Source organism: Adiantum capillus-veneris, chromosome 4 (assembly GCF_014529385.1).
Source record: "Adiantum capillus-veneris isolate H3 chromosome 4, ASM1452938v2, whole genome shotgun sequence".
Taxonomy (NCBI): domain Eukaryota; kingdom Viridiplantae; phylum Streptophyta; class Polypodiopsida; order Polypodiales; family Pteridaceae; genus Adiantum; species Adiantum capillus-veneris.
The window spans coordinates 59,862,398-59,889,011 of NC_140934.1; the positions used below are offsets into that span (position 1 = coordinate 59,862,398).

Genomic DNA, 26,614 nt, shown 5'->3' on the forward strand with positions numbered 1-26,614 from the left:
CTTCTAGGGTTTAGGTCCCTCGGCCGGTAGCTCCGTTCTTCAGTAGGTCGACACGTCAACAGTTTGTTACATCTCCCCTTCTTGAAAGAGAGTAATCGTTCGTGATTACAGCATATCTGCAAAACAACTCAAGTTAGCTAAAAAAAAAATTCCGAGGGTCATTCCGAGGGACATTCAATTTGATCTTTTTATTGAGGAGTTAGCTTCTCCTTTCGGCTCTTTTGATGAAGGAGTTAGCTTCTCCTTTCAGCTCTTTTGATCAAGGAGTTAGCTTCTCCTTTCATCCAGATCGGAACTCTTGATATTCCGGCGCAGTAAAATTAGCCATCACACCCAGACCGTACTGATCTTCCACGGGTGTCTTGATGCACTAAAATTACATACCCAGGCAATCTCATCCAATTAGGAATATTCAGTGGTTGGCACATCACAATGCAACACAAATGCTCACATATGCATGTTACAAGACACAACAAATAGCGTTGATGAGCACTCCCCCGAGACAAACGGTCTGCAGTATGAAGCTACTCAACGACTACCTCGTCACTCCTCCCGCAAATAACCTAAAAAGGTCCGGGCCATGAGCTCAGAGAACCAAACGTTCCCTAGACCGTAGTCTGCATCGCTTTGGAGGTTCAAGCATACAACGAAACGCTCCCCAGGCATCGGCCTGCGTCGTTCGGAGGTTTTCTAGCATACAACGAAACGCTCCCCGGGCATCGGCCTGCGTCGTTCCGAGGTTCAAACAATACCAAAACAGTATTTCTCACTTCTCCACCCGAGAGTAAAATCACCAATCATTGAAACCAGTATTAAAACCAGAGTCGAACAATTCAAATCGGCACCAAGACAGGTTTAAAATAGATACCATCCATTTCAAACAGGATTACCAAACAAGTTCTCAAATAGAACTCAAACAAAATTCAAACTTAAAAGCAATCTCGACATCGATCGAGCTCGAAAAGTCAACTGACTTTCCATCCTGAAACCTGCACCAAAAATTAGCATTAGGCTCCTTCCATGAGGTCGTAGCCGAGCACAACATGGTCCATCAGCTCTTGGACAGACTGTGTTTCTTTGGCGGCGATGGTAGTCCCTAGAGATAGCAATCACACCGAACCTCCAAGGTCATCTGCTCGTGAAGAGACATCTATTGAGAGATGTCGAGAAATTTCGAGTTATAATCTGCTAGGGTTTCCATGGCAAGCATTTGAGGATACCCCACTCTGCCAGAAGTTGCACTCCGAAGGAAGATGTCAGAAACCATATAGCTTCGGGCAAAGTTTTGCTTGAAAGCTTGCCAAGTCCTTGGAAGTGTGTTGCTTGGTAACTATAGACATCTGCATGGTACTCTCTGAGAAAAATAGCAGCTCGAAACAAATCTTGGATCCTTCTCTTGCAAGTGATCTTAATGGCTTATGCCCTGTAAGACATGAGTGGTGAAGACGGGAGCGCGCCCGATGCGCGATGAAGTTAAGGGTGGGAGTGGCTAATAGGTCCTGCTTTGAGGGCGAAGATACCTCGAATAAATTCCAAAAGTCTCTGGTCTGCTATGTCTGCTCTTTTGTGGGACTGATATGCTTTCAAAAAAGCACACGCCTGATGCTCTGATACCACTGTCACAAGACGGGCACCACGTGCCAATAGAAAAGAACAGACTGAACAGACTTTTATCACTTTAAAAAAAAACAGATCTGAGAGAGAGAGACGACACGCGACACAGAGCGGTAGAATTCCACCCTAGAGAGTATTTGCCCCAAACCTTGGCGCCCCTTTTGGTATTTCTTTATATTGCATCAACACAGTACAAGCCGGTACTCCAAACACTGCACCTTCTCCAAGAAGCATGCCACAGAATGAGCCCTAATTTCATATTTAAAGGCTCTAGGCCCCAAAGCAGTTTAGAGTAAAAAGCCTTCAAACTCAGAGCATCTAGTCCAAAAGCAATGCTAAAAAGCTGCCATCGTAGTTTACGGAAATCCGTACAGCCTGCCACATCATCAGCCAACGCAAAACGCGGAAATCCGTACAACCTGCCACATCAACACTGCCAGCGTGAAAAGCGGAAATCGTACAGTCCTGCCACGTCAGCAGTCAACGGAATTTTCGAAAGACTATTGTTGGTTCTTCTGTTGCTTTTGCTTCGTCTAGGGTTTAGGCTCCTCGATCGGTAGCTCCGTTCTTCAATAGGTCGACATGTCAGTAGTTTGTTACAGGGTCTCACTTCTCAGAGCATCTGGATGCAGAGTCTGAGAGCGGAGGACCCCTACGGGAGTTGTAATTTTGCTCAAGATTTAATAAATAAAGAAATACCAAAAGGTTGGCCAGGTTTTGGGGCCAATCTCTCTGGGCATGGAAGTACGCCGGGCCGTGTTGACCAAATTGAACTGTGATTTTAAAGTTGTGAAGTATTTTAAGTGATTCTCTCTCATGTCGCGACACAATCTAGACTTGGGGTGCCCAAGTTTGTTACACTATCCCTGACAGCAAATAATATGCATTGATAGGTTCTAGGCATCTATGACGAGGGTGAATCTTTCTGATGGAGAGAAGTGAACCATCTCTTATTCTAGAATGACTCAAAGGAGCTTCTAGCAGCGCACTTGTTTCACCGTACCTTGCGTTCTATCAAGGTATGCTGGAATCTTTGAAGAGTGGATATAATGAGCTCTGTGCTGCACACAGCATTTTTAAAGCTGTTTTTTTGTAAATTTCTCTCGCCCTTTTCAAGACCTGGGGTTAGCCAGCAAGCTGCAGGAAGTCACACGGATTATGATCTCCTCATGGTGCAGGTTCTTCCTTCGTTTTCTTCCGGCAGGAGAAGCCATGTCAGCAGTTTAGTAGATCGAACAAAGATGGATAGAGAGAATCACTCTCGGACATGGTTGAATCTGAGCTTATGTGTGGAGCAGCTCCTCTAAGCAAGCTATGCTACCCAATTAGAGAAAAAGAGCGAGAAGGAAACAGGACTGCACGAAGTCAGAGACTTGGGTGAGAGACGGTGAAAGATCCGTTTGGTCCAAGACGGCCTTTCTGGTATTGGTTTAAAGGAGAGACAGAAAGAGAGGGAGCGTTTGGGGAATGGGAGATTGCGGCTCAGTATACCTGGGAAATCACAAAGTCACGAGTCTGATGCCAAGTTGCGGCGACCACAGTCCATGGGACATTCTCCTAGACTTTCTGAAAACAACGCATGGAAACAGACCAAGGGTGCTATGCCCACACCTGCTGCTAGCTTAGAGGAAGCTGCTTTCGAATGCAATTTTTGGCTTAGATGGTAAACCTGTGAGCAGTCCAATCGCAAGCCCCCGCCCACTTTGGCAGAGTCCATTACGCTTAGATTTAGGTAGAGCTTCATCACCTGGATTGATGGGGAATATGGGAAGCCCTTCGATGACATCATTGTCCATGAATGGTGCATCTGGAGGAAAAGACCCTGCTTGTGGAAGGCCCTTCTTCAAATGGCCATATGCAAAGTATCATCTTGGGGATGAGCTCTTTATCGTGCAGCACCTTCAACCCCGTTGTATGCTGTGAGCTTTGGGTCCATTCCTGCAACAACTGGAACAGCTCCAAGAATACATTCTTGATTTGTCTATATAGTCGGCTGCTGATTGCCCAAGGTTGGAGGAACTCTCTTTGAAGCAGTCTAGGCAGCCTATACCAATGACCCCTTCTTTGCCTAAAACCAAGGTGAGTTTGATTCTCCACCTTTTGTTTTAGTGTTGGGAAAGGGGGCATAAAGATGATAGGCTATATTGGGAGTAGTATATTTCAGTTGTGGAGAAGATCAAGTGCAAATAAAAAGGGGATGGGAACGGAGGGAGCTTTTTCCAAATTTTTGCTCAACTAAGCAATTGAAAAAAAAAGCTCGCTTTGCTCCTCTATTGGTTATGCCATTTCCCTCTTGAATAACAGGTCTTGAGTTCAACTCTCCTCGACAGATAGATCTTTAAGGTCTCTTCGGTTGGTTTCCTACGACATTAAAACATTCTTCTTCTTGGGTGTGTGTGCGCGCTAGTAAAAAGAGGAAAACGGTATAACCTTTCTATCACCCAAGTGGTAGATTGGTTATGCCATTTCCCTCTTGAATAACAGGTCTTGAGTTCAACTTTCCTTGTCGGATAGATCTTTAAGGTCTCTTGGGATACTTTTTTACGACGTTAAAACATTCTTCTTTTTCTCTCTCTCTCTCTCTCTCTCTCTCTATATATATATATATATATATATATATATATATGTGTGTGTGTGTGTGTGTGTGTGTGTGTGTGTGTATATATATATATATATATATATATACTCATTTCTCCCCCCCTTCTCTCTCTCTCTCTCTCTCATATCAATGTTAGAAAAAACCCGGGGTCCAATGTATTTTAATCGGCTCAAACTGTAAAAGCCCGGTTAGATTTTGAGCTTGTCTTAAAGAAAACCAGGAAATTTACACAAGTTTTAGTGTAATTACCGGCAAAAGCTTCAAATTTTGACAGAAAAGTTCAAGTTTGCCCTTATTTTCACCGGTTAGGGAAAATGTATTTTCCTAGCCCTTGTACAAGTGGGCGTAGCGCCTACATGAGAGAGAGAGAGAGAGAGAGAGAAATTTGTGGCGCTCTTGTGAAACAGACTGTCGCGCCATTAGGGTTTTCTATGCTTTGCACTTTCTCATGCGCATTTTTCTTGGAAGCAACTGTCGCGATCTGCTGCTGTTTTTGCTGCGCGTGCTGACCTTGCTATCCTAGCTGCGTGCTGATTGTTCGCTGCTGCTAACCTGCACACATGCCCTAACTTGCAACGCTGCCCACCTGCACAACACCTCCCTCAGCTTGCTGGCCTGCTTTGTGACGCTGCTGTGCACCTACCCCAGCCCTTCTGCAGCCGGTTGCACTGGTACTGACATCTTAAACCTTGCGAATAAGCAGGCCGAGTGCCTTCAAGTGTTTCCACACCTCTTGTCATAGACATTGGACTGCGGTAGCTGGGTTTCTAAGGAGAAGTTGATCTCTCGTTTGTTGCCCTTTGTAGGAGCTGTCCCCAGCAGGTTCTCTATGCTGCATCCAGATTGCTGAGCTCGAGCGCCAGAGTGCCGCAGAGCTTCGTGTTTAGAATATCCCTGCAGCAATGTATACACATTAAATTAAGGGCGCTACAACTACTTACAGGCTGATAACGCGAGCGTTTTCATTGCAGGTAACGTGAGCCCAGGAACTGCAGGGGTCGACTAGGTTCTTTGAGGTACTTCGCTTGCAGATAACCTTGACAAGAAATTATTGGTTATTTTACGAGATGGACGAAAGCTGATAGGCATTCTTAGGTTCTTTGATCAGTTTGCAAGTGTTGTCATTGAAGGTGCAATAGAGAGGATCATTGTTGGGGACCAGTATGTTTCTCTTGGCCTTTACATAATTCGCAAAGAGAATGTGGTGCTAATTGGTGAACTGGACTCAGCTGAGATGAATTGCCATCGCATATGCGGAGAGTAAGCTGGAGTTGATTGAGCAAGCTCTCGAATCAGAGAAAGAAGCAACTAAACTCAAAGGCTTAATGAGGACACGAATGGAATTTCTAGATTTGGAGTGAATGCTCGACTTGTACTTGGACAAGACGGATTCTTTAAGGTTCGAAATAATCTTCGTTGCTATACATCGAATCAATCTTCATGAAGAACGTGCCCAATTCCTATGGTGGTTTTAAAGCCTTTTGTTGTGCATGTTTTAATTGTGGAAAGCACATTTGAATACAAATGAAGGGGGGTAGCAGTTCACTGGGTAACTTTTGTTTGTGGGGAGGCGTGGGAGGGTAATACAATGGGGGAAACGAGAGAGAGAGAGAGAGAGAGAGAGAGAGAGAGAGAGAGAGAGCTCTCTCCAAAAAGCTCTCTTAAAATTGATTTTGGAGCGAAGCGAGCTTTTTTTTTTTGATTGCTAAGTTGAGCAAAAATATGAAAAAAGCTCCCTCCAAAAGCTCTCTCGTGACCTCAACTCATGAAACTGAGCCAGTTATTGAAAAAGCGTTCTCACGCTTGTGGGGCGAAAGGCCAAAAGAGGACTCCTTTTCTTGCCTATAGGTTCTTATGGTCCAATTACAATTGCTAGATTCACAGTACTTTTCTTGTGAGTCTTCTTGGACCTTTTCAAGGAAAGGTGTCAAAGGACATGTTTCTTGATGAGCAATTAGAAGCCGAAGAGATTGCATAGATTTTTAACCAAAGGATGTGATTCAGGTATCCGACAAGCCATTGGTGAGGCGGTATATCCATAGTAGACTTGTGATAAAACTTAAAAACTAACAACACTTGAAATAATGCAGGAGACGAAACACGATAGAGAACTGACCCCTAAGTTGGTGTCCCACATGGTACTTTTCCGATTGATAAAAGTAGACTATAATTGCTAGGAGTCACTTGCAACTATGCAACCATGCATTGATATGCCATAAGTGCCCCCCTAGGCTCATATTTAAAGGCACTAGACCTAAAAGCATCAATGCTAAAAACATAGTGCCTGAAAAGCTCTACTTTCAAAAGCCAACGCTTAAAAAATCAACTACTTTCAAAGATTGGTTGAAAAAGCATCCCCCATGTTTTACGCTGCAAATTCTCTCGTGATCCGCAACATGAATCTCGGGCTGTACGGATTTGTCATGCCATCAGTCTCTTCCTCCTCCCTCTGTCTGGCTGAGTCAGGTATTGCCACGTCATCATATTGTGACATTCTCTCAAACCTTAATGAGATTTGGGAGTAGTAAGCTACAAAATTGTAATTTGTAAATGCAAGTCAGACAATAAAGGAAGAATATGTTGCTATGCCCAAGAGAGTAGCTCAGTTGGTTGAGCCTTCGTGATGTAACGCCAAGGTTTGAGGCCCAGGGGATATGTTGGATGGGTGTTACCCAACTTCTCCATTAGGGAAGTCCTTTAACGTATGGCCCCTTGTCGGTTTGATGTATATAGCAAGTCCGGTTCTAAATACACAGATATATATAAGGGTAAATTACCAAAATGCCCTTCCAATTTGCGGAAATTCCCAAAATGCCCATCGTATTTTCATTATTCCCAAAAAGCCCATCGTATTATGTCTGTACACGGTTTCATCCGAAACTGAGCGAAAACCAGTGAGCTGTTGCGCAGAGGTACTCGCCAACGAGCAGCAGGGAATACTATTGTGCAGAGGTACTTGCCAACGAGCAGCAGGGAATACTGTCGTGCAAATACACTTGCCAGCTGCAAATACACTCGCCAGCTCTGAGTCTCAATCTGCTTACATGGCCCTTGAGGTCGACAACTCAAAGAAACGAGGGGAGACTTGAGTGCGATGTATGGGCATGGTTATGTGCAAGGCAAATGTGCATCCGCATAGTGCAAGATACATATTGATGCACGAGCTTTTTGTTGTTTGTATGTAAACAAGTGTGGTATTGCGGATGCACAGAAGAGGGAAACCATGGCTGAGAGTAATGCAAATACATCAGAGAATAATGCTACCGTCTCTGCAACTCTTTCTCTTGGTGCTCAATTTGAATCTCTCGATGTGCTTCGTTCAAAGATTCAAGAACAAGCAATCAAGTCTCATGTGGAGCTTAGGCATGCCAAGCGTGATCGATCTAGATATACAGTTGTCTGCAAGGCAGAGGGATGCATGTGGCGCTTGCATGCGTCTTTGGTCTCTGGTGGACCTGGATGTATGGTCAAGGCATTTCATGATGAGCACACTTGCGGTGGTGCTACACAACTTGGAAACAAGGAAGCCACTGCTGAATGGGTTGCAACAAGGTATGTAGAGAAACTTCGAGACCATCCAATGTATAGGCCGAAGGAGCTCATGGCCGATTTGCGTCGAGAAGTTGGAGTGTCAATTTCGTACAAGGTTGCTTGGAAGGTGAAGCAACTTGCTTTGGGTATTAATCATGGTGATCATGCAAAATCTTATGGAAAGCTTCAGTCTTATTGCGACAAGCTTGTGGCTAGCAATCCGGGCATTGTGGCCCATCTGCAGAAAACCACTGAAGGTCGTTTTTTTCGAATGTTTCTTGCATTCGGAGCATGCATCACTGGTTTCACGCATTGTCGTGACTTTATTGGGTTGGATGGCACATTCTTAACAAGCAAATATCTTGGTGCTTTGTTGACAGCCACAGGGATTGATGCTATGGGGGCCTTGTTTCCGATAGCATTTGGTATAGTAGATGCGGAAAATGAAGACAATTGGGTGTGGTTTTTGCAAAATGTACATGATTGTATGGCGAGTGTCAATGCGGTTACTTTTGTATCAGACAAGCAAAAAGGTCTTCTCCCAGCTGTGGAGCTTGTCTTTCCAGGATGTGAGCATGCATATTGTATGCGCCATTTGGATGCTAACCTCAAGAAGAAATGCAACAATGGAGAATTTATTCGATTGTTTTGGGTAGCAGCTTATGCTAACACTATGAGCGACTACAACGCGGCTATCGAGGGGATGAGAGTTATAAGTCCTGCCACGACGGAGTACTTATTGACCACTTCACCCCCATCTCATTGGGCGACGACACACTTTAAAGGAAAGCGTTATGGGCATCTTACATCCAACATTGCTGAGTCATTGAACGCATGGTTGCTTTAGAGATAAGCCTATCATATCTATGCTTGATATCATTCGTCGCCAACTAACAGCTTGGTTCTATGCACGTGGAATGGAGGGAAAGAAGGCATGTGAGTCTTTGGGAGATAGAGCACAATTTGCATTGGTTGCAAACGTAGAGAAGAACTTGCGTGAGGTTGGAAATAGTGCTCGGCAATACCGAATCTTGCCCTCTAGTGATATGGTTTTTGAGATCTTGACAAGTACAAAAACATGTGTGGTTGATGTATGTACAAGGTCATGCTCATGTAATAAGTGGCAAACATTTGAAATTCCATGTGCTCATGCTATTGCAGCTATTCTCTTCAAGAGAGAGTGTGTTCAATCGTATGTACATAAAGCATATGCTTTGCAGGCCTATTGTAACACTTATAGTGGTGTCATAAGTCCAATTGTGGATGCAAGTGAAGATGCTAGTGATCAATTGAAACCACCTGCCACACGTAGGCCACCTAGGCGTCCTAAAAAACTTCGTATTAGAACTGAGGATCGCTTCAAGGAAAAGCGTATTTTCACATGCTCTCGTTGTGGTGGTCTTGGCCACAATGAACGTTCTTGCAAAGCTCCAATTGCAGATTGAATATGTAGCTGGGATGTGGCTTCATTTTGTACGGGAAAGTCACAATGCGTGTGAGGACCTTTCTTTCTATTTTCTCGATATGTGGTTGGGATTTGGCTTCATTTTGTGCTGGAAGATTTGACTTGCCTTCATTTTGTGTCAAAAGCTTTAATGCATTACTCTCAGCATGTGAGGGATTTTCTTTCCGATTATAGCGAGGATTTGGCTTCATTTTGTATGAGGAAGCCATACCACATTTTCCTTGCGATTTTGCTCTATATGTAGCGGAGATTTGACCTGCCTTCATTGGGTGTTGAAAGCTTGAATGCATATGAACGATTTTCTCTCCAATTTGCTTAATTTAGGACTTGGGGTATTTTGGGAATTTTCAAATTATTTAAGGGTATTTTGAGAAATTTTAGGTGTATTTTATGGGCGGATTGGGAATTTTGAAAATACGAGGGGCATTTTGGGAATTTCATCAAATTAGAGGGGTATTTTGGTAATTTTCCCTATATATAAAGTTCTCCCTACTTCCAGAACCTTCGTGGAAATGTCATCACTCTTTCTCTCTCTTAGTATTGCTCACCATGATGCTATGTATGTTAATGATTTCATCTGAAGTTAATGTTACTCTTTATGTTTGTTTGTAATCTTAACCTCATGTCCTATGTGCCCTAGCAAACATTCACTACATTCACATGTTTTGCAACTCGGACAATGGCAGCCTCTCCAAAGTGACTAGCAAATGTTTACATTGATAAGTAACAATAAGAATTCATTTTTGCATGCAAATTTCATGTGTGTGCATTTGCTTGGGCTGCAAACTAAACTACCGAACAGGGCATGACTTATGTTCCTTATAATTCTTGGAGAGACACGGTGCCAATGCTCCATCATACTTTTGTATGTCTTGCACTATGTTGTCTATATTTTGTGTTATTTTCTCATGTCATGATGAAAAGTTTAACTAGACTCACGGTTTTTGTTGAAGCTTGTCAAAACATTATATTAAGCATTGCACACTCAAAATGATCGCTGAATAGGTCCATAGTCTACTTTCATTTGTGCATTTTGACATCACTTGCTTCAAAATTAATTTAAAGCCATGTTTTCTTCAATTGTAAAGATTTATAAATGTTTCGTAGAGACACATGTTTTTTTTAACTTTTGCATTAAAAACAAAAAATCCTATGACACGGCCAACCAAGCATATGACTAGTTTATGTTTTGTCCAAGTGTTTTAGCCTTTCTTGTATTTTGTAAGTTCAGACCTTTCTAACCTAATGAAGGCATGGATGAGCTTGGAAAGTGCAAGGTTAGTTGAGAAAGTGACCCCTTCTATATTTTGAAGGCTTGGTTATCTTTTGTTAGCCTTTGGATAACTAAGCCCAAATGTCACGGCCGGTAAGGACACAACAAAGGAGAAACGAGTCTTGCAAAAGGAGATAGCAAAGACAAAAGCAATAAGCCAATATGTCGACAAAGGCCACAAAAGTATGCATAACAAAAATATTAAATGTTCGTGTATCTCTTTGGACTCTGTGAATTAATTTAGACAACATGTTAGAATGCAAAAGGAGGTAGCTACTCATATCTTAGTGCACCTCTTATTTTTAGAAACCCTATAGCGTAACTCTTTATAGCATAACTCTTTGCTTATTTTGAACTCTTCCATGCACATTTACATAGCAACTTGGTCATAGATTATTATCAAGTTTTTACTATTTTTAGTAAGGTCCAATAATATTGTACACATCTATCTTTGTATGCTTCTTGTGGTCAAAACATACACAATTCAATATGATTGTTGTGCAATGAAAGAGCTCTTCAAATACCACAGTTTGGTTTGGAACGAATAACATGAAGAATGTCAAGACATTCCGGCAATTTCAACATTAGGACTAATGGATGGATGTCCATCTGGTGCTCTTGGTTTTTTAACTGTGGACTATAAACCCTCTTTCATTAGGTGGATAATATCTTTTCACAAAGGCATTATCTCATGAAAAGTTCAAAGCTTTCCGCAAAGATTTGGGCTTGCTCCCCTTTGTGGATTGATCATGTTCTTAGGGCATGGCACTTCCCTATACTATGTGTCACTTTGCGTTCATCGCATCACTGTTAGGGGAGGTTTGTTAACATATACATGTGGTAGTGATGTGTGTGAACACCTTTGGGACCGTTGGGGCATTTTTTTCATCACTAGGAGGTTTTTTCCTCTCTGCATTGTATATACGCACATCACTCTGGGGCTATCTTATCTTTCCATTGCACACCAAGTAATACTATTCTTTGTTGTGTGCCTTGAGCTTCCTTTGTCTTCTCCAAGCTATTTATATTTCCCTACAACACTAATTCCAGCATCACTCACCGTTATGGAGGCTTCTTCTCTTGTTCTCTTCATATTTCATTCCATGTCTCTTCCTCCACCACGCATCTTGGTACCTCTTTCCTTAGCACTTTGTAATCCCTCTCTCTCTCTCTCTCTCTCTCTCTCTCTTTCAAATTTTCTAATCTCACTTACTTCTTCCAATCTACCAATACACAATTTTGCATGGGTTGGCAAACACACCATGTATCGTTTATGACGTGTGAAATCTCTTACTATTTAAATTCTTAGCTCTTTTTTCTCCCATTATAAAAATAAAGGGGTCTTAACACTTGCAAGGTTATTGTCTACCTCTTTACAAGAGCATAATAATTATTAGATGAAAATTTATGTATACATTTCAAAAGTTACACTTGGATGCAAATGTTCTAAGTTTTATAAGTAAAGGAAAGGGGAGAGAATGAGATAAATAGATAGATTGAATTATCATTCACCGAGTGAGTGCGTTACATACATATCAATTAATGACTGAGCGTCCATCATTAGGAAAAATATGAACCCTCTAGGGGCCCTTTGGGATTAAGGTTAATTAGAGGCCAGCCAATAGGAAGAGGGTGGTGGACACACTCTATACCCTCAAAAAAGTAGGGGGACAAGGTAGCATTACACCTCTTAATGGCCTTTTACGTAGTGAGAAGGTAAGGGAGGTGGCTAGGGAAAAGGGAACGGGGGGGGGGGGAGGGGGGGGGGACCACTTTGACCTTTTTTCCCCCACTTTTTGGCCCGGATTTAAAAATACACTAAAAATTTCAAATTTCAAGTTTTCCTTCCTTAAAAGGTCTCCTAACCTATTTCATGGTCAAAAAAGTATTTTTGACCTCCAAAAGTCAAAAACGTACACTAAAAAATTCCAAAAAATTAAATTTTTTCAAAAAATTTCAAAACATCATTTTTCACCCTCCAAAGTCTTTCCAAACCTATTCTATAGCTAAAAGTGATTTTCTCTCTCTACAAACCCTTTTTCAAGCTGTCCATGGCTACAACAACCACATGCACCCCCTATAGTCCAACATTATCTCTCTACTAGCTTTCTCCCATCTCCATTGTAGCACCAAGCAAGCTTCTTCCCCATCTCTTCCCCTTGCCCACCACATAGTTCCACACCAAGCTAACTCCTCTCCCTTCTCTCACCTCCATTACAGCATGAAACAAGATTCTCCTCCTTCTACTTTCATTCACTCGCACTACATGGAAACCTCTACTCCCGAAGGTGGAAAAAGCATCAACTCACGTGACTTGCATACCACAAGAACAGGAGGTGTGAATAGTGCATGGGCATTGCAAGGATTCATCTCCAACATAAAGATAGAATGGTGAGAAAACTACCCTTGTAGCTTACATTCAGAGCTTAAGATCATCTGCATCTTTAAGTTTATCATGCTAGAGGGAATTAACCTCTTTATGGCTTTCAATGTTTAGGCTTCACACCTCATAACATTGGGTGGTGCTATTTTGTTGATGGCTTTGGTGCGCCATCTATAGTTTTGTAGCATGTGATTGAGTCTCACAATGTAAGTAAGTTGTGTTATCTATGGAGAGTCATCAAAGATTTTTCTTATAATTTATTCTTTGTATAGTTGTCATTAGATTATTAGAATGATATCATTTTGTACTTTATAACTTTGTGCTCACATAATCTGTTGTTTACTTACAGAGTCAACTTGTTTTGAGAGGACATGAGCAAGCAACCATGTGCAGAGATGGAAATCACCCTATTTTTGTTCCATGAGGAACCCTTCACTACCGTGTTAAAAGATTTTGATAAGAATAGTAGGATTTTTGTAGAATCTTGAACCAATAGGTACTCTCTAGGAGCTCTTAGAAAAGCCATCCCTATAGTACTACTATCTTCCCTAGTGTCATAGACACACAAATACTCGTGTATATGAATCTCTAGATGAGAAAGACAAATACTTGTAAGAGAAGCCTAACAGCAACAACATTGTCTTCATTTGTAATTATTTTTATGAGGCTGGATTCCTCTATAAATGCAATATAAATATTTCTTTTTGTTAAATGGTGTCGCACTGAGTGAGAGTATTTTATTTAGATTACTGGAGTTTCATACAGATTTGAGAAATATTGTTGATTTTTTTGGATATTCTGATTTGTCTGTAAGATGTTTGAAGTTTCAAGTCTTAATCATTCCACCATGAAGAAATTCATGCAATATTTTGATTTCAGTTTAATCACTAATGGTTATTCTTATTAAGTGGATCATAACCTTTGTCAAGATGTCCTCATTTGGGGATGTTGAATATATATCAATAACAACATTTCAAAAGTTGAGAAAGCTAAATTCTTGCTTTCCAAAATGTTATTGTTTCCATACTATTCCTATGCCAAGCTTGACTTAGAGAAATGACAACTTCAGATGGAGGTGTAGATATATAGGGGTGAATTATTATTGATTCTTGTTTCATCATATATATTATAAAGCCTTTGAGTTTCCACCTTTTTGAGTAGTGTTGACAAGTTTTTGGTATCAAACCTTCTTAAATATCCCTATTCATTCGCTATTGGTAGCTATTTATTTGGTATTGTTAAAGATCATACCAATAGCTATCACCTTGTGAACTTAATTGTTGAATTGCGGATTTGATTTTTACTATGTAGCTCATTTGGATAGAGAAAGTGTAAACATAAATTATAGATATATGCATTGTTAACATAGAAGATATGTATCACTCGAACCTATATAACTGCTAATCAAGAAACCTTTGGTCGGATACTATAACAATAGGGGTCACATGTGGTTTTAAATACCAAAGAAATGGCTTAACCAAAACATTTCCAAGAACACGAGGTGAACACAAGGAAGTAAAAATTGGCTCCTTGTTTGGTTGATTTCTAGTGCTAAATGTTCTGAGTGCACAAAATTTGTGAGGCCTTTGACCTTGCGAGTTCACTACAGTATATGTAACATAGCACATGTGTTCAATAGAAGGGAATTTATATTCTGTAAAGTTACAGAAACATGTGTAGGTAAGGCCTATAAGGGCTACTTTCAATCCATTGTGGTGAACGGACATGATATAGGAAAATTTGACATAGTGAATACTCCGGACATCAAACACTACAACTCTATCTCATGGCCATACATTAAAACAAAGCCCCTATTTGTCATTTTGAAGCCCCAGAGACCCTCAACAAGAGGGACCACAACGGCGCGTAGAATGCCCATCCAGGCACAAATAGGGACCAAGATATTTCCAAGAATAGGGGATGGACACAAGGAAGTAAAAAATGGTTGATAAGTATGATACAAGGTTTAGGTATCTGCCATTTGGGGGGGTGGAGGGGTTGCTATGAACACATTAAACTGCCCAGTTCTATCTCATGGACATGCATTAAAAAAAGCTTTTACTTGTCATTTTAGGGGCCCAGGGACCCTCAACAAGAGGGGCCACAAGGGCGCGCAAACTGGCCATCCAAAAATTTTGGATGGCCAGTTTGCGCGCCCTTGTGGCCTCTCTTGTTGAGGGTCCCTGGGCCCCTAAAATGACAAGTACAAGCATTTTGGATGGCCAGTTTGCGCGCCCTTGTGGCCCCTCTTGTTGAGGGTCCCTGGGCCCCTAAAATGACAAGTACAAGCTTTTTTTAATGCATGGCATGATACAATGTTTAGCTATTTGCCATTGTGGGGGGGGGGGGGGGGGGGGGGGGGGGGGGATGGCTGATTTGCACGCCCTTGTGGCCAAATTTTGGATGGCTGATTTGTGCGCCCTTGTGGCCCCTCATGTTGAGGGTCCCTAGGGCCCTAAAATGACAAGTACAAGATTTATTTTTATGCATGGCATGATACAATGTTTACCTATTTGCCATTGTGGGGGAGGGGGGGGGGGGGAGTTTGCTATGAATACATCAATTTGCCCAAATCGATCTCATGGCTATGCATCAAAAAAAGCCTGTACTTGTCATTTTAGGGCCCCACGGACCCTCAACATGAGGGGCCACAAGGGCGCGCAAATCAGCCATCCAAAAATTTTGGATTGCTGATTTGCGCGCCCTTGTGGCCCCTCATGTTGAGGGTCCCTGGGGCCCTAAAATGACAAGTACAAGATTTATTTTTATGCATGGCATGATACAATGTTTAGCTATTTGCCATTGTGGGGGGGGGGGGGGGGGGGGGGAGTTTGCTATGAATACATCAATTTGCCCAATTCTATCTCATGGCTATGCATAAAAAAAAGCCTGTACTTGTCATTTTAGGGCCCTAGGGACCCTCAACTTTGAGGGGCCACAAGGGCGCGCAAATCAGCCATCCAAAAATTTTGGATGGCTGATTTGCGCGCCCTTGTGGCCCCTCATGTTGAGGGTCCCTGGGGCCCTAAAATGACAAGTACAAGATTTATTTTTATGCATGGCATGATACAATGTTTAGCTATTTGCCACTGTGGGGGGGGGGGGGGGGGGGAGTTTGCTATGAATACATCAATTTGCCCAATTCTATCTCATGGCTATGCATCAAAAAAAGCCTGTACTTGTCATTTTAGGGCCCCAGGGACCCTCAACATGAGGGGCCACAAGGGCGCGCAAATCAGCCATCCAAAAATTTTGGATCGCTGATTTGCGCGCCCTTGTGGCCCCTCATGTTGAGGGTCCCTGGGGCCCTAAAATGACAAGTACAAGATTTATTTTTATGCATGGCATGATACAATGTTTAGCTATTTGCCATTGTGGGGGGGGGGAGTTTGCTATGAATACATCAATTTGCCCAATTCTATCTCATGGCTATGCATCAAAAAAAGCCTGTACATTGGATGGCTGATTTGTGCGCCCTTGTGGCCCCTCATGTTGAGGGTCCCTGGGGCCCTAAAATGACAAGTACAAGATTTACTTTTAGGCTGTTTTCAAGAGCTTCTAGTGTTCAATTGGCTCTGAATCTGTCTGGGCTTGTCTCACATAAATTTGTTCATCTCGTCGCGCTCTTCGACTATCGTGTGATGCAAAAAAATCATATCCTACTCGGATTTTCCAAAAATCAACGTGCAAGTTGACAATTTCTTAAAAAATGATGTAAAACAGACATTTCTTACTTTTTCCTTAATCTACGGGCTCGAACGGGCATTTAAACCATGGAATCTGAAAATACTCAGAGAACCAATGTTTTTTATTGTGTTAAGGAATGCATTTCCTACATACAAAACTTTCTCAAAATCTCACCCTAACACCTTCAAAAGTGGCTTCCAAGGAGTGCCCTCGATCAAAAATTGAAACTGAAGGAAAACAATCAGAATGAACTCCTAGACTGTGTACAAACTTTAAAATAATCAAAATTTCATTTAAAAAAAAGTTATTGCTAAAAATTTGAAAATAGACCACCCTTAGACTTCCCACAATGATAGAAATCAAAAGGTTCAAGGAGAGGTCTGGTGTCACAAGTGCATGGTAGGAATCTAATCGAGGCTTATTCCGTCAAGATCTCTTATACTTTATTATGTCTACTCATGTACAATCTTACCAAACAAAAACAAACTTACACTTTAAATGACTACAAATTTTATTTAACTTATCAAACAATCTAAAATATGGTAGACCTAGAGTGCTCTTACACATCAACAAACAAAAAAGTCCAAATTTCTTCTCATTAACTTTGATAAACATACATCTGTGAACACTTTACAAGGAGTAGTGTGGTCATAGTTCTTACATCCATTCCATGACATGGTATGCTCCTGGGGTGACCTATCACATAAAAATATCTTTGGTAGGAGTGCCCTCATGTTAGGAAAGAGTGTGTTGCTGCTGATGAAAAGTTTTTGCATTGTCCTACTAGGGATCTCTTCATGTCAGCATAATGATTTTTGGTGTAGTGGGAGCCACATTGCCGCTGAGGAGAGCTTTGTGCCACCGTAAAAGCTTCATGTTATGCCAGTTCCTTGAGCCGTTCTTGCAAACAACGCCACTCAACTAGCATAGCAAGAGGTCACCTTGTAACAAAAACATGTATGAATTCAACATTTGCAAGCTATATAATGAAGACACTTCTTAAGTATATGTTGTACAAATTTGCAAGTATTTCTATCTAGTTGGGAATAAAAAATATACATTAGGATGAGACTACCACCCCTAATAAGCATGGATTTGAAGCACCTACCTGCAAGATGTAACAAAGAAGACTGTTTTAGAGGAAAAGTGGTGACACTTGGCCTCTCTAACGTGCAGCCTTTCACTATTTGTGCATAAAAGCAACCTTTGTGCCAAGCACTACAAAACAAGTAGAGGCAACACCTTAGACTTCAAAGTTTATGATAAGAAGAACACAATCAAAAGTAAGAAGTATATTGTTACCTTGTATAAAGGGGTGTTTTATTCAAATATGTAATGGTATTGGCAAGATATTGAAGAATCGTCAACATTCATCTCACCAATGCTACGACGTTCCTGGGATGACCTCTGCTCACCCTCACGTGCGGCCTTCGATGCAAACGTTGCGAACAAGCAAATATGTATGCATACGATTTGTAATGTCCTTGAGCACCATGGTAGTTGTTGCATGAGGAAGCAAAGGATGAAAAGAGAGAGAGGGGAGGGAGAGAGAGGAACATGGGAGAAGACAAGGGGGTAGTGGGGGAGAGAGAGAGAGAGAGAGTGGAGAAGGAGGAGAGAAGGGGATAGGGAGGGAGAGGGAGGAACATGGGAGGAGAGAAGGGGACAGTGGGAGAGAGGGAGAGAGGGGAGGAGGAGGAGAGAAGGGGCAGGGAGGGAGAAAGGAGGGAGGAGGAAGAGAGAAGAAAGGTTTTTTTTTTGGGGGGGAGTTTTTTTTTTTAAATTGGACTTTTAGTGCTTGTAAGTTTAAAAAAATGTCAAAAAATATTTTTTTGATATGGATATATGTTGGGGGGGAGTTTTAAGTCAAAAATAAGTAAAAATAACTTTTTTATTAAAAAAATCAAATTTTGGCTCTTAGTGATCCACGTTTTTGATGATGTGGCCACACCTCTTTACTCCCTTCACTTTCAAAAAGCTAGAGAGAGAAGGTGACCTCTTAGGTCCACGTCCTACATGTGTCTAAAAAAAAGGCTAAAAAAGCCTACTCAAAACTAGCTTCTTGAATGCCCTTGTCCCCTTAACCCTACACACCATTAGCCTTAATCCCTAAAAATTAGGATTCCTTACAAGGCCCATGCAAGGTTCATATTTCTCCTAATGTCGCGGAGGTAAAAGAAAAGAACAAAACCGAAGGGGGGAGTTGGTTTTAGAGCTTGAAATTCTTGGGTGATGGCTTTACCGCCTCGATAGAATGCCAATTTACCTTGCTTGTGAGCTTCATGCAGTTTCTTGAGCTTGCTTGCGTTGATCTTAAGTTGAATTGTGATCAATTCCTCGGTGTTCCAAAGCTTTGTTCCCTTCAAGGGTCTGGATTGGTGCAACAACTTCATCTGCTCCTATTTGTACTTGAAAGTGAGGATAAAATGCTTGGGTGGCACGAGCCGCCATAAGAAACGATTTTGGGCTTGATGTGAACTGGTTGAAGAATGTCATTAAGCTTTGTGAATGCTTCTTTGAGGGTGTTCTCGTTAGTGCACCATGGTGGGTGGAGTCCCCCAATCCTGACCTTAAGGCCAAGAGACTCTTGTAGTCGGCATTCTTGTAAGATTGTCTGTATCATAGTGTCAATCTTCTTATGTGCTACCTCATGGGATTTGTTTTGGACCGATGTGACACTGTTACCATATACATGTGATAGTGATGTGTGTGAACACACTTAGGACCGTCGGGGTATTTTTTTCCTCACTATGAGGTTTTTTCTCCCGTGCATTGTATGTACACCCATCACATTAGGGCTATCTATCTTTCCATACTAAGTAACACACTCACTGTTGTGTACCTTAAGCTTCCTTCGTCTTCTCCAAGATGTGTGTGCTTTTTTGCAACCCTAATTTCAACAATTAGTTTGCGTCCTCCCGAGCTTAGTTGCCAGCAGCTCCAGCATACGCTTGCTCGCTTTCTTTGATTTTTGTGAGCTTTGGCGAGCTTCCACAAGTCGACAAATATTTTGAAAACGCTCATATAGCTTGATCTACTCAGATTTTAGATTCAGACTCATTTCTGCCTCCGTTTCACTACATGTCAGTATTGCGCATGCTATTTCATCATTTTGAGCAAAAATTATGTCAGTGTCATTTTTTGCATAACAAGTCCCTTACAATATTCTACCATTTATGCTATATAGCATGTGTTCCCGCTTCGTTTCTCTTTTTTTCGGGCATTTTTCACATCAGGTACAAAATTTGCTATGGCTGACAATAACTCATGTGTTCAAGATGTTTGCTCTGTTGATGATAGATTGGATGGGGACAATTACACCATATGGGATTATATGATGCAACATGTCCTTGTATCAAAGGGTGTCTCTAATATTGTGCAAGGCATTAATGTATGTCTTGGTTTTGAGGATGTAGGCGATATTGAGGATGTTACAGGTTTTGGTGGCAGGGTTGTTGTTGCCAAAGCTCTTTTGTATACGGCTGAGCAAGCTCGTTAGGATGTAAAAGATGCATATACGCATGCATTCGTTGCGTTTGGTGTGAAGCGTACTATTATTGCTCACATTCATTCAACGAAATTTGCAAAACATGCTTGGGATATTGTGATTGGTCTTCGTAATGAGACAAAAATTGTATTGTTGTGTAAAGAGCTAGAGTCGAAGATTATGCATAAGGAAGATGACATGGACACTTTCCTTGCTGGTGTCAAGGATATAAATGAGCAATTTGTTTCTGCAGGTGAAGTCATTTCTAACGGTTCCCTTGTGCACAGTATTCTTGATGCTTTTCCAGACTCTTATCAGACTTTTGCTAGTACTTGGAGACTCATGACCCAAGCAAATCCAAAAGTTGTCAAGTTTAATGCATTATGCACATTGTTGTTGCAAGAGTCACTTTCCACAAAAAAGTACTAAACAGCGTACATTTGAACATGCTTTTATTGTTGCTCAAAGAAAAGGTGGTAACATTAATGTAGTCACTTCTCATGGTTCTTCTGCAGGTGAAAAATCACATGTTCCTAATGTTTCTGTTGGTAGCAATTCGTCTGGGAATTTTGGTGATAAGGAAAAAAAGAAGACGCATTGCCATTATTGTAAAGCTAATGATCACTTGATCAAACAGTGTCCTAAGTTGAAGGCAAAAGAGGCTGGTCCACTACAAATGCAGCTATTGTAGAGTCTTCTACGAAAGGAGATTGTGATGCTGATGTTGATGCAGAATGGGCTGTTAGTGCAGAGTGCACTTATCATCCTTATGTCCATGATTCATGTTTGTCAGTTTCTACAGAGGCTTATGTGTGGTACTTTGACAGTGTTGCTACAAAGCACATTACCTCTCATCGTGACTTGTTTACCTCTCTCGAGGATGTCCCTCATGGGAATTCAGTCACTTGCACCAACAATGCCTCTTATCCGGTTTAGGGAGTTGGAAAGTTTGTGCTTACTGCTGTAAATGTCAGTTCTTTCACACTTGTTGATGCATTGTATGTACTTGGGATCAAGAAGAATTTTTTGTCTGTATTTGCACTTGCTAGATTGTGTGGATGACATATGTATAATACATGATCACAGTTTCGGTGATGAAATTGTTGCACCTGGCATTTTATGTCATGGGTTGTATAAGCTCACTTTGTATGACAAGTGTGGATAGAATTTTACAAATGCTGTTGTGGATTCAAAGGCTATTTCAGATACAAAGCTTTGGCATGCACGTTTTGGGCATCTGAATTTTGTCAGTTTGTTGTAGTTGCAATAATCTAATATGGTTGCTTATTTGCCGCCTCTTGAAGCACCTGCCGAACATATTTGTGAAGGCTGTATTTTGGGTAAGATGTAGTGTTCAAAGTTTTCAAAAGATGGTTCAGTTAGGACCACATACAGGTTGTAGCTTGTGCATAGTGATGTTTGTGGGCCTATGCAAACTCTGTCCTTGGGCAATTACCTTTACTTCGTAACTTTCATTGATGATTACTCTAGGCATGCATTGGTGTATCCGCTTGAGGCGAATTCCGAAGTGGGGTTTTTGTGCTTCAAGCAATTTTTGGCTATGGCTGAAAATGTCTCGAAATGTACTATGTGCACCCTCCGTTCTGATAAAGGGGGGGAGTATATGTCTCATGAACTTAATGCATTTCTAAGTTGGAAATTTATCGTCCCAATTGAAAATCCAAAATGGATCTCACCAATTATGGTAGTGCCGAAGAAAAACAATTAGCTACATATTTGTGTCGACTACCAAAACTTGAATGCAACTACGGTGTCAGATCCTTTTCACTCTCATTTTTGGATTCTACGTTGGACAAAGTGGCTAGTCAATAGATATATGCTTTTTCAAATGGATACAAAGGGTACAATTATTTCCAAATGGACAATCACAGATCAAACAAAGACCGCATTCATCACAACATGGGGAGTGTTTGCTTGCACGATGATATGGTTTGGTCAGCAAAATACACCCAGTACCTTCCAAAGGGATATGGAGTAGATATTTAGTCCATATCCCATCAATTTTATTAGATGTATGTATAAGAGGCCATATATTATATGTGGCTAATTGAAGATAATTGAGTCACACATTCCACATAATCTCAAAAATATACATGAGGATTTGTAGTTGCATAGAGACTCACCTCACCAAGAGAGAGTGACTTAACCATGATGTCCTTGGAGATATGTACTACCCTATGCATCACAAGAATGAAATCATGCATGTAGAAACCATTATATTTTTTACCATATGTATCACAAAGATGACACCTACCATGCACTCAAGTAGAAATCGTTGCAATTTTTTGTCTATTTCACTTGACGCAGGTGATTGAAAATTGTCGAATAACATACATTCCCATTAACACTTGGCACACCCATGGATTCAAAGAGATTTTGAATGGACTTAAACCCATATAAGGCTAAAATGAATGTAGTTACAAATAGAAAAGATAAAGAGTGCTTCTTGGGGATAGAATGACTTGGAGAAATTGTATCTAGAGCTTAAATTCAAGGTTGTGACAAGGAAGATGCAAGATTTTGAGCTTAATATATTTGGCGCTTCATAGAAAAGTTATTTGATAAAAGTTACAAACTTGGGTCTCTTGAATATATTTGCCACATTGTCCTATGTAGGACAGTATGCCAAGTGTATTTTCCCTACATCAATGTGCTCTTATGCATATTGAAATCATAATAGCATTATCCTAAGGCATCCAGAGATCATGTAGTAGCCTACATGTCCATATGTAATCTGCATATCTATCATAAAAGCTGCCCTATAGTTAGGAGCACATATAGACGTAGCCATATGGATTTTTTCTTATTGAGCCAAGAAACATAAGCATCACCCATGTATAATCTATCCACACTAGTGGAATGTCATGTATCATAGTCACCATCCCAATATGAATCACTAAATGCAACAAGATAAAGATGTTATTTTTCTCAAGGAACTACATTGTACTAGGCTAATGCATAAATCTTCTAGTGACTTAAACTACATACTGATTTTTTGGATACAAGGTGATCACAACTGATGCATGATAAGTATGCACATAAAAGCATCTAAACCATCATGAAGTGGCAGATGTAAGCCAAGCTCAATGGGAGTAGAAATAGGCTTGCATACCTTCATGCAAATGCTGAAGAACCTTACCTACATAAGATCCCTGTACATATAAATACCCTCATCAGATTGCTTAAATTGCATAGCCAAGTATGTCTCCAAAAACCCTGTGTCTACATGTCTCATACCTGAAAATCACTTTGGAGTGTCTATTTGAACATACATATAGCATCCTCATTGTTTCCGGTCAATAACAAATCATCCACATAAAATAAAATGATAAGAGTCACATCATCCTTATAATGTACATAGAGTGTACTCTCAATCAGAGACTACATTTTGAGATTAGACATGCATGAATCATCTCATTCTATGCACGAGGATATTATTTGAAACTATGCAATGGTTTCTCAAACAACACAACGTATGCTCCTTAACCAAAACCTCAAAACCAGCAAGATGTATAACATAAATTTCCTCATGAAAATTTTCAGCTGAGAAAGGTAACAAATACGTTCATAATTGAATATATGACATGTGTGTATGTTGTTCTATTAATAATAATATTTATACTCAAAATAACATTATGTTCAAAGGACAACTGGCTTTAAACAATAGGAAGGTGTTTGTACATGAACTGTTTTGCATTAAAATCATTCTTGTACACTATGGTCAGAATGAAGCAACATTCTGATTATCCTTTAAAAATCTAGACAAACACAAAATCTATAGATGAAATTGGTCTTTATCTTCAAGGTCAAACAACAACAAACCTAATCCCTTTCAAGAAAATACATAATTCTCATCTGCATTTATATAGACAAGACATCAAATTTTGTTAGCCTTGGCTATGTATAACAGGTGTCAAAGAACCTATCAACTATTATCCATGTCTTACTTAAAAATTATTAGACTAAAATTATCTTGTATGTGTAAAAAAAAGTAAATTTCAACCTTTGGTTTAGTCATACGATCATTCTCAACTTGTATATCCTTGGGCATCTTAGATCTCAATCCCAATAAGACAAATGCGTATTTGAGATAGGAGCCTCCAAGTAATCAATGTTCTTAACTTGTCAATTCATTATTAGGTTTTGAAAAATAAGCAAATTATATCCTTGATAGCAAATCTCCCCAATGAATCATCTTATGGGATATGATTAGCAATGGGCATTCAACGAGGTCCAATGAGTTTATAATTAAGGTGACACAACCATCAACAAGATCAAAGCAAGATTATTCCAAAGGTAAAGTTAACCTAGCCCAAAGATTCCAGCAATATATCATTATGCTTTAAGTTTGTAACAATATGAAAAAGGATCAGCAGTAAGTAGATAATGGTGACAAACAATAAAATGCAATAACTCATTTCCAAAAGCTAATTGAGCTTGATGAAATTAAACTAGCATGTTATTACCATAAAATCTAATCTAGTTGGATGGAACTTACCAAAGGCAAGGAAAAACACATTGTTAGGTAGTGTAGAAAAACTTCGGAGATATAGAGTGCAAACTAGCCATACAATGAGCATCCATTTTTTTGTTAAGTTCAAGTAAATAGGAGATGATCCATTGGCACAAGACATTCCAATAGAAGATAAGATCAATTAAAACCGAGAATCTGAGAGGACAATGCATTTATCAGAAATAGGGATCAATTGTCTGAGTCCCATCCCCAAAATCAGGAAAAGTTAGAGTGTCAAGACATTGCCAAAAGCAAAAAAAAAAAAAAACTTTGCATGTAGAGTAGCACTGATAAAAATCTTCAGTTTAGCAATGGTATTTCATGCCTAGAACTAAATCCCAACATAATCTAGGTTTTGCCATTTTTTATAAAATGCTAGTGTCACCAGCAAATAAGAGTACAATCAACATGAAAGTGGCATTAATTTAGAGATCTTTAGAGTGAGATTAAACCAACATCAACATCAAATCCAAGTAATGTTAATCAAGAAAACCAACTCTTGGTGATAATCATACCTACCACATCATGTTTAAGCCTGAGAATCTAGTAGAGCTATGATACTAGATCGTTTCCAAGTATTGCCACATACATTTGGGGTTTCTCCAAGGAAGATGTAGGTTTCTTAAAACAAGCCTAATTGAGTAATGTAGCAATACCATGAGATTAGGCTAGAGCACACTCAATTAATTGAGCAGAGGCCAAAGCAAGTAGTCATGGGATCAACCCATCACAAGATTAAAAAATGTGGGATAACCTTCTTGAAACTCGCACTAATTAGTAAGGAGCATGTCAATATATGTGTGAGTACCCAAATGTTAGCAACTCACCACGATGGACATCCATAGCATAGCTTTCTGGCACTAACATACTCATGTCAATACTCAAGGACGTGACTCAAATGGAGCACATATACTCTTTGTCACCCTCAAGAAGTGAACCAAACAAGCAAACGCATCAAACTCAACAAGCAAATCACCAACTCCCAGATCAAAAAATCTACCTATGTTGTTTCTCACCACTCTAGGTCATCATGCCATTTCAATGACTAAATGGATTTGGATAGCCAAGAAACTTTAAGGGAAGCTATATTAGATCTCCGGTGATATGTATACAAAGTTTGGCAGCATTTTGATAAGGTACCTAAATCACGAGCCATCATTTACCAGGTCATAAAATCTGCACAAAACTACTCAAGCAAGTCACCCTAAGGTTAATAACACTAATTTATGGTCAAAATGTCATTAAAAAATGATTTAAGCCTTCAAAATTGAAGATAAGGCTCACAGACACGAAGTTACAAACCACAATAGAACTTAATATGATTACACTTGAAAAAAGGAGCAAGAGATAAGGAACACAATGTAATTTTTGAAATCAAAATAGGATTACCCAATCATGAGATAAGTTTATTACAAATCTGAGTTGTGCAACCGCTTGACAATACGTACGATAGATCTCCTTTCCTTCTTCAGAATAGGCCTCCTTTCATACTAAGGTCATTGCTTTCTAAATGGCCAATGACCAAGCTCACATGGGCCTTTATAAATATCATGAAATAATTACAACTTATAGAATATATCTACTACTCTGGAATAAGGATTTACACATAGTATTGTTAAGTATGGAGCCTGATTTACCCCTTGTAATTTTCTGTGTTAAAAACGCACATTTGTAAGGCTCCCATTATGAGGAGAAGCCATCGTTCGTGAAGAAAAGTAACTCGCTAAAAAATAAAATCACTCGTCGGAAACCAAAAATATTCACCGGAATAGTTCTTTTCGCCAGAATATTATGGCCGGATGGCGATCGGAAAGTGGTCAGAAAACGACCGGTTGGTTGGCCGGTTGGCTGGTGGTCGGTAGTCAATGGCCGGTGGCCGGTGGTCAGAAGTCAATGGCCGGTGGCCGAATTCAAAAGCGGACTTGTCTTCTCAAGGATGACCACACATGGGCGGATTGGAGGGTCCGATTTGGACTTATCTACACAAGGGCAGCTACACATGGCTGCCTCTCATGAGAGAGGGCAGCCCTTTTGGCCTATA

At 40.4% G+C, this 26,614-nt stretch overlaps 1 protein-coding gene and 2 pseudogenes across 1 annotated transcript in view; all 3 read left to right on the forward strand.

Annotated features, from left to right (window-relative positions):
* LOC147459257 (uncharacterized) overlaps positions 1 to 13,577 on the forward strand; it is a 48,374-nt gene extending 34,797 nt beyond the window's left edge. Inside the window, exon 2 of the transcript XR_015187846.1 lies at positions 13,215 to 13,577. The gene's annotated coding sequence lies outside the window, so the exon portion shown is untranslated. The remainder of the gene's footprint in view (positions 1 to 13,214) is intronic.
* LOC147459258 (uncharacterized) lies at positions 2,339 to 4,009 on the forward strand (annotated as a pseudogene).
* On the forward strand, positions 7,181 to 9,216 carry LOC147459259 (uncharacterized; annotated as a pseudogene).
* Positions 13,578 to 26,614: the final 13,037 nt, after the last annotated feature.